This window comes from Natator depressus, chromosome 9, assembly GCF_965152275.1.
Source record: "Natator depressus isolate rNatDep1 chromosome 9, rNatDep2.hap1, whole genome shotgun sequence".
NCBI classification, from domain to species: Eukaryota; Metazoa; Chordata; order Testudines; family Cheloniidae; genus Natator; species Natator depressus.
Window position 1 is genome coordinate 7,998,567 of NC_134242.1, and position 14,144 is coordinate 8,012,710.

The following is a 14,144-nucleotide window of genomic DNA, read 5'->3' on the forward strand; positions in this document are numbered from 1 at the left end:
AGGGAGTTCTCCTGGCATGGTTCTGTGCCAGGGCTCTGTGGCGGGGTGAAGTGCAAACTACGTGCAGCCCTTGGGCTCCCAGCAGCTTGCCACTGTGACTTGGGCTGAGCCGACGACCGGGCATCTCAGACGGATAGTGTCTCCCTAGCGTGGTACCAGCCTTGGAGCAGGGCACTGCGGGGTGAGCCAGGCCAGATCAACTCGACCCACCCTGAGCTCTGGCTGCGTTTCCCTCTTACCGGTGCCAGTTCTGCTCAAGAGCAGCATGGTCCTAAGGCTACTCCTGAACCCTTGCCTGCCCTCCCATCCACATCAGACACCCCTGCCTTTGGGCCACTAAGTCTGGTAGCCTACCTCTGGCATTCTCTAGTTGGTACCACTATAGTCCTGTTCCCTACTTCCTTCCTCTGCAGGACTCCCCTCTCGTCCCAGGCCCAGCTGCCTTGCTAATGGGCTGATCCTTGTAAAGCGTTCTCACCTTAGCCCCTTCTATAAACTCGGAAATTTACCGCCCTCTCTGGACTGCTCAGCTCCCTTCATTAGCTAGGCGTGTGCCAGATCCCGTGCTGATTGCTTCACCCTCTCTCCCCCAGGCTGGGGAGCTACCAACACAGCAAGAGCTGTACCAAGGTATGTGTTTATCACTTGCTTTAGGAGCAGCAGCAGCAGCTTCCAATCCAGCTCAGGGCACTCCCGGCCCCTTTGCTTCACCCCTGCACATGGCTCAATTCCCTGCTACTGGAACCCAGTTGGCATTTGTTAACTCACCCAGCTCGTGCCATGCTTTGGTACAGTTTTGCTCAGTCATACTGATACGTGCAGCCAGCCAATCTCCTTGCTCTCGGTGCCAGCTGTCCTGGGCATGGCCACTTGTTGAACTCAGCCACTGCTCTGCCTGTGGAATCACTGCTTACTTTAACTCTGGCAAGTCATTCTCATCTCAGCCCTGTCCCCACCCTGCTTGCTACCCCAGCTCCTCTCCTTTGTTCCCAAACCCAGCTAACCCTTCTGTTAAAGAAATGTGAAAATCCAGCTGATGGCAGGAGTGCTGAGCATCAACATCCCGCACCCCGAAGCCATGGAACAAGCAATGCCATCATTTGTCAGAACCTTTTCCCTCTAACCTCAGATTGTGAGCCCCCTGGGGCTGGGGGTTTGGGTCTTTTCTCTGGTCTGCAAAGCAGCCATCAGTTGCTATACAGCTAAGAGACTGGTAGAGTTGGCCAAATCAACTGGGAGCTGTACCCCCTCCCCCACCAAGGTACACCAGGAAGGCCTGTTCACATAAGGAGGAATAGGGGAGATTATTCTGGACTGGATTGGTGTCAATTCACAAATCACTGGCCCTCCACCAGTGGGGACTCCTGACTCAGACCCACCGAGCGATGCTGGCTCAAGATGGGCACATACGGATTGTAAACTCCTCCAGGCAGGTAACCTCTTTGTACAGCGCTGAGCGCAGCAGAGCCCTGGCGCCTGACTGGTGGTTTTAGGCACTATAGTAATAATCCCAGGCCAAACAAACCTATGGAGTTTGCCCACATGGTCAGACTCCAGATATAAGCATGCAATACTCCACTGTGACCTGAAGGGGGCCTTTGTATGCTGGGACAAGTTGGTTCTGCATTGCATGCTGGGACTGGTAGTTTCTGTGTCTACCCCTCCATGTTACAGAGGCATGGTGGCTGCCATCTGCTTTATTTTAGGCAGATTAGGCATTGACCAATTGCCAATGTAGGTGCCCCTCCCCCCCCAATGAGAAAAGTTTGGACATGCGCTGTTGAGCGGCCCTGTGAGGTGATGTGTCTAGAGCAGAAGATTGGGAGTCAGGACTCCTGGGTTCTATTCACTGGTGACTCCGAGGAACATCTTCACTGCTTTCTGTGGTCCCTCCTCTGTTAAATGGGGCTGATAATAGTGTCTTCAGGTGTGTGAGAGGCTCTGGCCCCCTTCTTAAGGCTAGAATCTGGCTGCGTCTTTGACCTGTTCTTCTTTTCCATCCCCTCTCTTGCTCTCTGCTCCCTCTTCCCCCCCTTTATGCTGTCCCAAAGCCTATTTTCCAAGCCATCACGTTTGCTAAGGAATGTGCATGAAATGAGTCACTGCCCAATATTATGGATGCCAAACTGGTCAGGCCCTACTGGCTACCCATCTTGGCTGTTCTCTCCCTCCTTGTTGCATCATGTCTGTGAGATCAATGGTTCTCAGATGGAAGGCAGGGGATCAGTGGTGGGCCAGGTGGGTCCTGGCTCCTCACTTCCACATGCTGAATCCCCTTAGAAGAAGTTAAAGCTACATAAGTAGTTTCCTGTTACTTTTCCATGTGAGCAAATTTATATGGGTTTTCAGATAGAGACGACATAAGTAAAAAAAGAAAAACAAGAGTTTGTGTTTTAAATTTAAAATTTTCCTGAAAAAATCAATAAATGATTATCAGCCAAGAATAAGATATGCAATTACAAATGCATTTTAATTTCCTTATTGGTCGAAATATCAAAGACTGCTAAACTAACCTTACTGTTCTTCCCTGAGATCTTTTTCATTTGCCCATTCAATATAAACTCTGTCCAGATCTATCAGTCCTCCATCCAGCTGGTAACTTTTAATACACATCAGCATGTCCAAATGATCTACTTGTAAACAATTCCGTAGTTTGTTTTTTAGAGTGTTCATTAAGCTAAAGCCATGCTCACAGTCTGCACTTGAGGCTAGGAATGTTCCTCCAATATCTAACAACTTTGCAAGATCCTGAAACTGTTCGTTCTGGTGAGCAAATGTCACCATATTCGGGAAACTTAAAACCAATTGGCTTTTGATTCTTTCGGCTTCTGCAAACTTGAAGTCATTGTACTGACTGACTATAACAATCTCTTCAGCAAGAAATTCTTCGTATTTTGAGCATAGGGATTTGACACATGATGCTTTAAGAAATCCAACTTCCATACACCATTCCACATTCTTCCTGTTGAAAATTCTCCCGAAGCTCTTGCATCTCGACAATATACACAAACCACTCTGTTGTCCTCATGATATGTGAATATTTCATGAAGTTTAACAAGCATTACGCTGTGTGACTTTGGTGTAACCGTCTCTATAGTCTCATCCAGCCCTCCAGATTTAAATGAAGTCGCTGTTCTTTTACGCTTTAGACCTCTAGACAGTGACATTTTGGGATTGATTTTTTACCAGATTGGTTTATTTAAAATTAATATTTTTATTATATGGCTACTATTTCAATGCGCTTAACAGCATGACTCAACAAAAGGGCAAATGGGAGATCATTCAGATCAGGATACCGGAAGTTTGTGCATAGCTCCGATCACGTCCATGCATCTGCGGCAAAAAAACATGGGAAAATGGTAAAACATCACGAGAAAATGTATGAAGTCCAATGCCTTTGAAAGATTTCAATCACGAAAACAACATTTACCTTTATTCATTTCTGGGAAATCTTTGCAGTTCCTTAGCAACTATGACCAGGCATTTTGACTTATTTACTCATACTTGAGTTTGTACACAGCCAAATGAACAGACTACAAGGAGATGTGTGAGTCCCGACCATTCCAATGTGATCAACGTTCCACGTTCGAAATGCTGGCGGGGAGGGGTACGAGTCATTGCCCTCCTTTCCCTTTCCCCCCCTTGCCAGCTAGTAGAATCTGGCTGTGTTGATAGATGGCGGGCGAACAATGTCAAAAGTCGCCCGTAAATAGGGTGACCAGATCGCAAGAGTGAAATATCAGGACACATTGGGTGAACCGGGGGGTGGGGAAGAGAGCCACACAGCTCCCCTGCCCTGCACCCCCTGAACCCACTATGCCCAGAGCCTCCCCACAACCCCCCCACATTTCCACCACAAATGCACAGCACTGTGCACACCACCACCCCTGCCCAGCGCCCGCCGCCCACAGCCCCACCACAGCTGCCCAGCACCCCACACAGAACCCCCCACTCGCTAGTTTCCCAATACACACAGATTTCTCCTCCCTCCCACCCAGTGCCCTTCCCCACAGCCCCACCACCACAACTAAACAATGTCCCACACAGACCCCCACTGCCCTGACACACACAGATCTCCCCCACTGCCCAGCACCCCCCAACAGGCCCCTACTGCCTAGCACCCCAAAACACACAAACCTTGCCCCGTGCCCTCCACACCCTCACAGCCTAGCACCCCACCACACACCTCCCAGACACTCACTCCATCATGCCCTGCTCCCTTCCCTGGCCTGCTGGGAGGTCTCTGGCTCCTAGGGTCAGAGTGGCGAGGGAGGAGGGGTCTCCAGACTCTCCACATGCTGCGCCCACCACAAGCGCGAGCTCCGTGACTCCTATTGGCTGGGAAAAGCACCAATGGGAGCTGCCGGAGCTGCAGAGCAGGGCTTGCAGGCGTCGGCAGCGCGCAGAGACCCTAAGAGCCAGCAGGTCCGCCTGGCTCCTAGGGTCAGGTTGGGGGCGGGGGGCGGTGACGGTGAGCGGTCCCCGATATCGGGACAAAGGGCGTCCCGACCGAAGTGCAGTTGGGACGCGGACAAATGCGTGCGCAGTGTTTTGCCGTGTGCGCGGGGTTTAGGATCTGTGTGCGTGCACACAAGCGCACAGCTTAGAGGGAACAGTGGGGGTGAGATAGATGTATGAGTGGTAAAAGGGCAGGGTGCCAGACTTGGATGGATGGGTGTATGTGTTGTGGGGGTTGGTGGTAGGCAGCATCATGCTGGGGAATGTGTGTGTGGTCGTGTCTAGGATGCCAGGTTATGGGCAGAGCAGAGTGCCAGGCCTAGGATGTGCATGTGTGGGGGAGAGGGCATCAGACTCAAGAGTGTGGGCAAGGTACCAAGCCTTGGGGGTGTGTGTGGGGCAGAGAGCCAGGTCTGGGTGGGGAATGCTAAGCCTAGGGGGGAGTGTGTGTCTGGGGGGGAATAGGTGCAAGGCCGGGGGGGGGTGCTAAACCTAGGAGGAGGGCCTGGGGGGAGTGCTAAACCTAGGTGAAAGTGTGGGGGGAGGTGTGTGTGTTTCTGTGGGAGGGAATAGGTGCAAGGCCTGGGGGGGTGCTAAACCTAGGGGGAAGGTGTGGGAGGGCAACTGTTAAACCTAGGGAGAGGTGTGTGTGTGTGGGGGGGGAGGGTGTGTGCAAAGCCTAGGTGGAGGTGTTAGGGTTGCCACGCAAAACTGAACACCCTTGCCCCACCCCTCCTCCGAGGCCCCACTTCTTACCCACTCTGCCCCCACTCACTCCATCTCCCCTCCCTCTGTTGCTTGCTCTCCCCACCCTCACTCACTTGCTCAAAGGGCTGGCTCAGGGGGATGGGGTGAGGGCTCTGGCTGGGGGTGCGGGCTCTGGGGTTGGGCCAGGGATGAGAGATTTAGGGTACAGGAGGGGGCTCCAGGCTGGGGGGTGGAGCTGAGTGGTTTGAAGTATGGGAGAGGGCTCCAGGCTGGGGCAGAGGATTGGAGCACGCACGGGGGCGGGCACATCGGGGTGCAGGCTCTGGGCGACACTTACCTCAAGCATCTCCTGGAAGCAGCAGCATGTCCCCTCTCCGGCTCCTACGCGGAGGCATGGCCAGGCCGCTCTGCGCGCTGCCCTGTCGGCAGGCGCTGCCCCCACAACTCCCATTGGCTGCAGTTTTCAGCCAATGGGAGCTGCAGAGCCGGCACTTGGGGCGGGGGAGTGTGTGGACCCCCCTGGCTGCCCCTACACGTAGGAGCCGGAGCGGGAACATGCCGCTGCTTCCGGGAGCTGTGTGGAGCCATGGCAGGCACAGAGCCTGCCTTGGCCCCCCTGACCGGACCTTTAATGGGGTCACACACGAGGGGTGTGTGTGGGGGGGTGGTAAAGTGCCAGGCGGGGGGATCCTAAACCCCGGAGAGGTGCCTGTGGGGGAGGCTGACAGATCGGGGCAGCCTCCCTGGAGCACCCCGCCTCCCACACCTGACACGTGCTTGTCACATGTGAGCGGGAAGGTGGAACCCGGCAGCGCGCCGTATGACGTGAGTGCCGCTCACGACCAAGCGCACTGGCTGACGGCAGGTCACATGATAAAGGTTCCGTCGCGGTCCGAGTCACCTGACCGCAGTGCCGGGCGCCCCGGAAGGGGGCGGTCGGGCGGTCACGTGACACGGGTGCCGCCGCGGGCGGGGCGGGGCGCAGCTCGGCCTCAGCCGGCCCCGCCCCCTCCTCCGCCCCGTGACCGGCCTGGCCCCGCCCCTCCCCGCGGAGCGGCTCCGGAAATGGTCGTGCTGGGCTGCGCTGCGGCTGCGTCGGGCCGCTCGGACTGAAGGAGACTGAAGGTAACGGGGGCCGGGGCGGGCCGGCCGGCCGGCGCCGCCTCCCTCGGCCATGCCGGGGCGGGAGCGGGGCCCGAGCAATCCGCCGCCATCCGCCCCCGGGGGAGCCCGGCCCCGCCGCCCCCGGGCCCCGCGCCGCCCGCCCCGGCCCCGCGCCCGCCCGGCCACCACGTGGGGTGGGGGGTCGCGGCCCGGCCCGGCCGCATGGAGCCCCCGGCGCCCGCGCGCGGCTGGCGGGGGGGGGAGCGGCCCTGCGCGGGCCTCGGGCTCGGCCTAGGCGGGCAGAGACCGGGATCTCGCTCCTTCCGCCGCGGCCCCCCGGGGCCCGCTGTCTCCGGCTCTGCAGGGCCTGATCCGCCCTCCCGCCGCCCGGATGTCCTCCCCCGTACACCACATGGGGGGGCCTGACCTCTTCCCCCCGCCCTGTTTCCGTGGGGCCTGCGGGCCCCCGCCCCACCGTCCACACGCACATTCCTCGGCCCTGGTTCGCCTGCCAAGCCCACATCTCCGCCGTCGGCGAAGTTCCCCAGTGGGGGGGCCCCCCCAAGTATCTGCAGGGCCTGACTGATCTCCCGCTGTCTATAGCGCCTGATCCAGCGGCCCTTTTCAAAGGCCCGTTGTCTATAGGGCCTGAACCGCCCCCCCCTTATGGTGTCTATAGGGTCTTAACGCACCTCGCCCGCGCTTCCCCCTCCCACCCCCGCTGCCTATAGGGCTTGAGTGCATCCATTTCCTTCCCGAATTCCTGCCGTCTATAGGCCCCGAGGGTAGCTCCTGCCTCCCTCTGGTACGTATATGCCCTTATGGTTTGCCACGTCTGTGTCCCCCCGTCCTCTCCAAATGCCTGGTGCGTATAATGGCCTGAGCCCCCGGCGCCCCCTCCCACACACACAATGCCCGGCGTCTCTATGCTATAGGGGCCTGAGCGCACCCCCGCCCCCCACCTGACCCCTCCCCTTAAATATCCGGCGTCTATAGAGGCCTGAATGGGCCTCTCTAGCCCCCTCCCCCATGCCTGGCCCCTCCCCCAAGGCCTTTATCCAGTACCGAGCGGCAGCCCCCACGTGCTCTCGGCTCCCCCCGTCCGTAGGCCCAGCCCCGGCCTCTCCCAAGCCGGTGTCTAGGCCCGGCCCCCACGTGTCGCCGCTGCCGCCCGGCTTCCTTCCGTCGGGCCCGGGCAGGGTCTGCGGCGCCGGCTCTGGCTACCTCCCCCGGCGGCCGTGGCGCGGAGGCGCCGGCTCCCGCTCGGGCCTCTCCCGGGAAGCCATGGCCGCCGCCGGGAGTGACACGTGTCCTTGGCAGAGGCCGCCGCCGGGCCTTTCCCTCGGCTCCGTGCGCCGCCGGCACCAGCCCCGGCCGGGAAGGGCGGGCCAGTGGGAGGGGGCGCCTGTTGGATGGTCTCCGGGGAGCGGGCTCTGGGGCCCCCCGAGGAGCCTGTCCGGAGGGGGGGGGTCCCCCACCTGCCTGTTACATATGGCGATGCAGGTTCTGGGGCCCCCCTGCCCTGGTGGTGGTGGGGGCTGGTGAGGTGCCCCACAGCTCATATCCCTGGGGCGTACGTGCTTGTGCCTCCTCTTTGCGGGGTACCTCATGTCGCGCCCACTGAGTGCTCGGGATCCATTTGCTGCGCGCTGCGCCCCGTAAGCCTCTGGACTGTGGCCAGGGGGAGTTCAAAGCCGGGCTACCCAGGGGGCTGTTTACCCTTCTCCTGTCTGTGTTTTGCTCCATAAACCCGGTTGTGTCTGAGACGTTTTCCTGGGCACGCGCGCTCTCCTGTATCAAAGTAGAGAGAAAAAAAACAGAGATTCTTGCTGCCCTGCTTTCCAAACCATTGGTTCTGGCGGGGTGGGGTGTGCATGTTCTCCAGGGAGGGGACAGTGTCTGAAGTTGTGAGTGGGGGGGTGTCCTCTGATCTGATCTCTGCAGCTATGTCTGTGGGATAACGGGAGCTCATTTATTCTGTGACCTCTCATGAGAACAGTCTTGGGGCTGCCACAAACACCCTTGAAGGGGACTTAATGTGAAACTGGCATTGAGGGCTCCCTGTTTACCCTCTCCGTGACTCCAGGTCAAAAGGGCTCAGTTTACAAGTAAAGTCACTGCCCTGCAGCTTCTTCCTGGCATCTGAGAAGGGAACTAGATCCTTCGGACTGGGGCACAAGGTTGGCGTGTACCGCCTGCGGGCTGAGCTCTGCCCCCCATTAGCATCTGTGGAGCCCCATGCCACTTCTTGCATTTCAGTAACAGTTCTGGAATCCAGACTGGAATCCAGTTCCCTCTCCTGCAGCTGGACTGGCCCTACAGGACTTACAGGAGACAAAAGTACCAGAATAAAATTGGCCCCTAAAACGGTCGTCTCTGACTCTGCTACACCCAGGGGATGGCGCTGTAGAGTAGGGCGGGATCATTGTTCCATAGGCCTATTCCTAACTCGCTCTGCTTGGCTTGGGGCTGCAGGGAAGAACCAGGGTGAATGGTGCCCACGCCCCTTCTCATCCAGAACACCTCCCCCCATCCCTGTTTAACCTCTTCTCTAAGATGGTGGCTGTGCCCTTCCTCCTCCGTTTCGCTCTGGTCCAATGGGCTCAGCAATGCCAGGGATGTGCTACCTGCGGGAGCAGCCCAGGCACCATCCTCTGTGCCAGGAACCGAGAGAGAAGACGCACATTGCTTCCTCCTCCCTCCCCACCCCAGTACCAACAGCGGCTCCTGCTGCCTGGTTCCTGCTTGTGGAGGAGCAGAGAGACACTGAGTTCATGCTAGTTTAGCTCTGCTGCTCTAGGAATCGGAGGGGCCCAGATGCTGCCATCCTCGTCTCCCTCCCCTCCCCCCCGGAATAAGCACAGGAAGGATTATTCCCAAAAGCTCCGGGGGGGGGGACGGACGGACTTGTGGTGGGTAGAGTGTGATCAGCCTCTCCACAAAAGTGCAGTGGGCCTCAGTTATTTCTGCTCAAAGTCAGCACCTCCAGCAGGCCCAGTGCCATGCTAATGTGCGGCCCTCCTCAGCCCCAGCTTTTCATTGGAGGTCTCCAGCCAGGCCTGACTCCGCTTGCTTTGGGATCTGATGCAACCCCAGCCCCTGTTGACTAGGTTAATACTCTGCCTCTCTTCCCTTATATTTCAGGCACTGGGGTCATATATTAGCCACTTCAAATAGCTGGGCTGTAAACTGGAGAGCAAGCTGTTTGCCTCCATACTAATTGCATATTGGGTGGTTGTTACAAAGGAGGTTAACGCCTTCCCTCTCATCCAAGCTGCAGCAGGGCTATTTTCAGGTGAACCTAGCAGACAATTAAAATAGCTACCTAAGAAGCCGGATGTTTTTCTGCCTCCCATTAGGAAGTGAACATCAAGCTAAGTGAGCTCCAGCTATTGATTCCACACAGGAGGTTGCTTTCTGAAATGTCTGGCTGACCTGGCTCAGGTTAGGGCAGGGGATTGGCTTAGTAAGAGCTGCTGGTGTGTTTGGCACTGTACGGAGCAGGGAATTCAGGCCTGGCCTCCAGGAGTTCCCAGGCTAAATTAGACCGAGTACGCCCTGTGGCCCTGATGTAGTGGGGAGCAGAGGGTGCTCAAGGTTGGAGCTAGCGGTGGGGTGGGTCTGAGCACCCGCTGATGCTAGGCATTCCCTGGTCCAGGAGGAGGAGTGCCTCGCTCCTCGCCCCTAGTGACTCCAGAGCGAGCAGGGGAACACAGTGGCGCTTCGGTGTGGGGCGTCTGTGGATGAGATAGAAACCCTTTGTAATTCCTCATGACCCTGGCTCTCCTCTTGCCTCTCGGCAATCTGAGGCAGAGTCACTGGGGTGGTTTAAAGGTATTTTAGCACCTGGCTTAAATCTCAAACCTGCAAAAGGGCAGGAAGGTCCTGAGTAAGGGAGAACTTCTCCCGGCTCTGCCTGAGTGGGTGGGTCGGAACCTGGGAGCCCCCTAACCAGCAAAGATTTGGGAGGACTCTGAAGATGTGGACGCCCTGGGATCTAGCTAGTTTGTAAATATTTTGCTGTCTGTCCAATAGGGATGTAAAAGGTTAAGCGGTTAACCAGTAAGCGCTAGACTTACTGTCAACCGACCTTAACCGTTAACCCTGGCGGCCCCATGCTGGCTGGGCCGCGACCCCAGCCCCCGCCATGCCAGGCCAGCCGGAGCGACCTCGGTTAACCAGTTAAACAATATAATTTTACTCGGTTAACGGGTTAATTTTTTAAACTGATATTTACATCCTTGCTGTCCAGTGCTCTGCCCAATGGGGCCCCGATCCTGCTGGAAACATGGGGGGCACTAGAGTATAACGAACCCTAACGCTGCCACGTCCCTGCTGCTTGGGCTAGTTCTGCCCAGGTCCAGCTGTTAATGAGCTGTTGCTGGGATGCTGATCAGGCAGGGTCAAAGGGAACGTGTCCTTGGGGCTGTGTCAGCCTGAAGCTGGCGTGGCCCATAGTGCACGGCACTTCACAGGCAAAGAGGACGCTGTCCTTGCCCAGAGAAGCTTGCCTTGTAATAAAATCAAGGGCTGACAAACAGTCCCACACCCCAGGATGGAGGAGGAGAGCTCCATGGGTGGACACCAGCTCCCCAGGCTGCTGCTTACCCTGGGGCAGATTTTGAACCTCCATATTGATGAGGGGGTGGTGTTTGTGCTCCTCAATGGAGGAGCCAGGGGGCCTGGCTGCTTGAGCTGACCAATGAGCCAGCCTATTCCCTATGCCACCTTGGTTCAGTCTCTGCAGTGCCCTTTATCTGCCCCTGTGGATGGGGTTTTAACCTGCCAGGCCCAGGAGTTCAAGGCCCTTGGCCCATCTTGGGGTAGGCGAGGACAAGCTGGCAACGTTAGGGCTTGGGCTCCTGGCTCTTGTGGGCTGGTATCTGGACATAACCCTTGAGGTGTTTGTTTAACGTGGATGGCTGGTCTAATCACTGTTGGGCTGACAGAGACCTTGAGTGGCTAAAGCTTTCGTGTGTGCATGAGCACCTGACGGGGAGGAGGGGGGAGCACCTCCCTTCCCCCCCGTCCCCCGAGTGCTCAGGATGCCAGTCCCCTGAGCGCAATTCTGGTGTCTCCCTAGCATATGGCAGGGCCTGCTGCCTAGAGACCCCTACCCTGCTCCGTGAGCCTGCCTGCTATGGCCTGCAGCTTGGAGCTCTCACAGTTCTGCACAGGGTGGGGTCCCCAAGTGCAGAGCAGTGGGCATCCTCCTCCCAGTGCCCCGACCTGACCTTGGGAGTGGGCCCGCCAGGCTGGATTAGCAGGGCAGCAGCATTACACAATCTAGCATCACCAGCTGCCAGGAACAGCCACTGGCTGGTGCAATGAGCTGCACCTGGGGAGGGAGGTTGGCTGAGGATTGCAAGGTGGCTTCTGGCCTCAGGGACATGGTCCTCCACTGAATGTGGGCTTTCAGGGTCCCAGGAGCCTCTCTGGTGCGGGTAAGGTGAGGTGATAGTGCCCCACGTTCCGTAAATACCCAAGCTGGGGTTTAGCAAGGCTAAGGAATTTGCACCCTGGTCTGTAGGGGAGGTAGGTGTGGTCTAGAGGCCTGTGTGGTCACAGGGGGTGTCCAGGCTCTCTGTCTAGTCCTGTTTCCCCACCTGTGAAATGGGAGCAGGGCCAGAGGCATGTCAAGGCCTTTGCTACTGAAGGGTTAAGTGACCCTGCATCGGTGGGGATGGGGGGAGTCTCCCCAGAACCATATAGAATGGGATGGTGCCCACCCTGCTCGTGCATGGGAGGCCATGGCATACGCAGCCCCTAAATTGCAGTGGGCTTTTTGCAACCGTGTCCCATGGCAAACTCCTCCCTGGTGTGCTGTGCCCTTCCCCCCACTCCGGCTCCCCAGCTGCCTGTCTTCCAGGTGGCACTGGTGCTGTTTCCTGCCCCTCTGCACCATCCTCCCTCCTGGCTGCGGTTTGCAGCTCCCCCATTTAGTGCCACCTGCGCATTTCATTACCAGGCTGCCTTCCAGCTCCCAAGGGAGGAGGGTGATGCTGCTGCGCTGCCCCCTGCTGCCCCTCCCTCTTCTCGGAGGGCAGAGGTGTGTGTGTGGGGGGTTCTTGGTTTGCCAGAGCAGACTGCTGGGGGGGGAGCCTGGGTGGAGCTCTGGTGGAATCGCACAGCGTCTGTCTGCCTCCAGCCTGCGTGAGTGCCGTTGGCACAGGTGGGTGTCTGGTTGCTTTGCATGGCGAGGGGAGAGGCAGGGCAGGGAGCGCCTGGCGTGGGGCTCAGCTCCTCTCCTGCCTGCCGGGGAGCGTGTGCAGCACGAGTGACTCATGCATGGAGACGGGTTTCTCTGACTGGTTTGGGCAGTGCTGAGGCCGCATGGCTCTGCCTGTGGGTGGGGTTTCGGATGCTCCCTGGCTCCTCAGGCTGGCTCTCCCTCTCGGTGTCTCTGCACTGCAGCAGACTCTGCGATCTGACCCTGGCAGGCATGTTCCCGTCCTCCCTGGGGTGGGGGTGGGGGGCTCTCCCCTGCCTTGCCCATGTTTGGCTCGCCTGGCCCTCCCCACCGCACGCGGGCAGGTTTGCAGGCTGATTTTCCTCTCTCTTGAAGTCAGTTGGATGAAAGATCTCTACAGACCCGCTCAGCTTGCCTAGCTTTTTCCCGGGGCAGGGGTGAGTATCTTTCTCTCTCCTGTCTGTGTGTGTCGGGGGGTGAGGCGGGTTCCCTACATGGCACTGTAATGATCGCTGTGTGTACGCCAGGCTGACCGGGTGTTCCGACTCTCCGTGGGGAGTGCTCGGTCTGGCTGCAGTGTGGATCAGAGCTGTGCTGGGGAGAGGCCTGCGAGACCTGGGCTCCCCCATTCGTGGGGGGTGTCACTGCACAGTCAGGAACTTCTCAGCACTCCAAAGTCTCTCCCCCCCCCCCCTTTTTTGAGTAACTTGCTGGTGTTATCCCAAAAGAATATTACAATTCCCCAAGCTCGGTGTTCCCCCGGGAAGGGCTGAGAGCCTGGGTATGCACTCCAGGCACCCTGCCAGGCTGCAGGGGAGGGGCCTAGGGCAGAGAGCCACACCCTGGGCCCTTGGCTTCCGCCCTGGATAGGTGGAGGAGGGGAATTAGCGAGTGCTGGTCGGTCCCATCCAGCACCCTCTTTCCTGAGGTCTCGGGTCGGATTGTTGCTGTGTCATGTTCTCCAGGGCTTCGTCCAGGCTGGGGTCGGCAGCTGCTGAGTTCTGGGCTCTAGGCACATCCAGGGCTGCAGCCAAGCCACTCCTGGGCTGGGGTGGGCTGGTCAGCGCTGTGGGGTGCTGGGTCAGGGTGTATGCCAATGGCCGGGAGGCAGTCTCTGAAATGCCAGCCCTTGGTGGGGGCGGGAGTGCTGCCTGCACTGGGGGCGTTGGACCCAGTGCTGCGTGCTATGGGGCTGAGAATGGCAGTGACCTTAGTGGGCACGTCTGCCCCTCGCAGATCCCCAACCCCAGGCCCCCCGGGGCGACCCCCAGCCCGCTCTGCAGACACACATCTCCAGTGGGGAGGTTGGCCTTGAGCGGGTTCTGTCATGTGGGGTGCCCAGTGTTTACCATGCTGCACGGCAATGGGCATGCGTGGTGCTTGGGCCTGCTCACCCACCTGCTTCTGGCCGTGCAGGCCCTGCTTTGCAGGGCTTTGGTGCGGACTCCTGGGGGAGGCTGGGCTCTTCCTAGCCCCTCTGCTCATCCTAGACAGGCAGCAAGGACCTGGTTGCTTTTAAAAGCCCCTGGACTACAGCGGGTGAAAGGCTCCTGAAATGCGGTGGGACCCCATGGGTCAGAGCTGAGGGCAGTGGGGAGGATGCAGGAAACACAGGGCCCATGGACTGGGCCCGCAGCTCTTTTTCCCCCCTTATGTGACCCAGGCTGCTGTGGGATCCTGCCCC

At 58.4% G+C, this 14,144-nt stretch overlaps 1 protein-coding gene across 9 annotated transcripts in view; it reads left to right on the forward strand.

Moving 5' to 3' along the window:
- The first annotated feature begins 6,185 nt into the window (after positions 1 to 6,185).
- EIF4G1 (eukaryotic translation initiation factor 4 gamma 1) overlaps positions 6,186 to 14,144 on the forward strand; it is a 44,812-nt gene continuing 36,853 nt past the window's right edge. For 8 of the 9 annotated variants that reach the window (XM_074963456.1, XM_074963454.1, XM_074963459.1 and 5 more), the window contains exon 1: positions 6,186 to 6,291. The gene's annotated coding sequence lies outside the window, so the exon portion shown is untranslated. Of the gene's footprint in view, positions 6,292 to 12,667; positions 12,898 to 14,144 lie in introns of those variants that run through there. The other variant, XM_074963455.1, reaches the window with a different exon arrangement.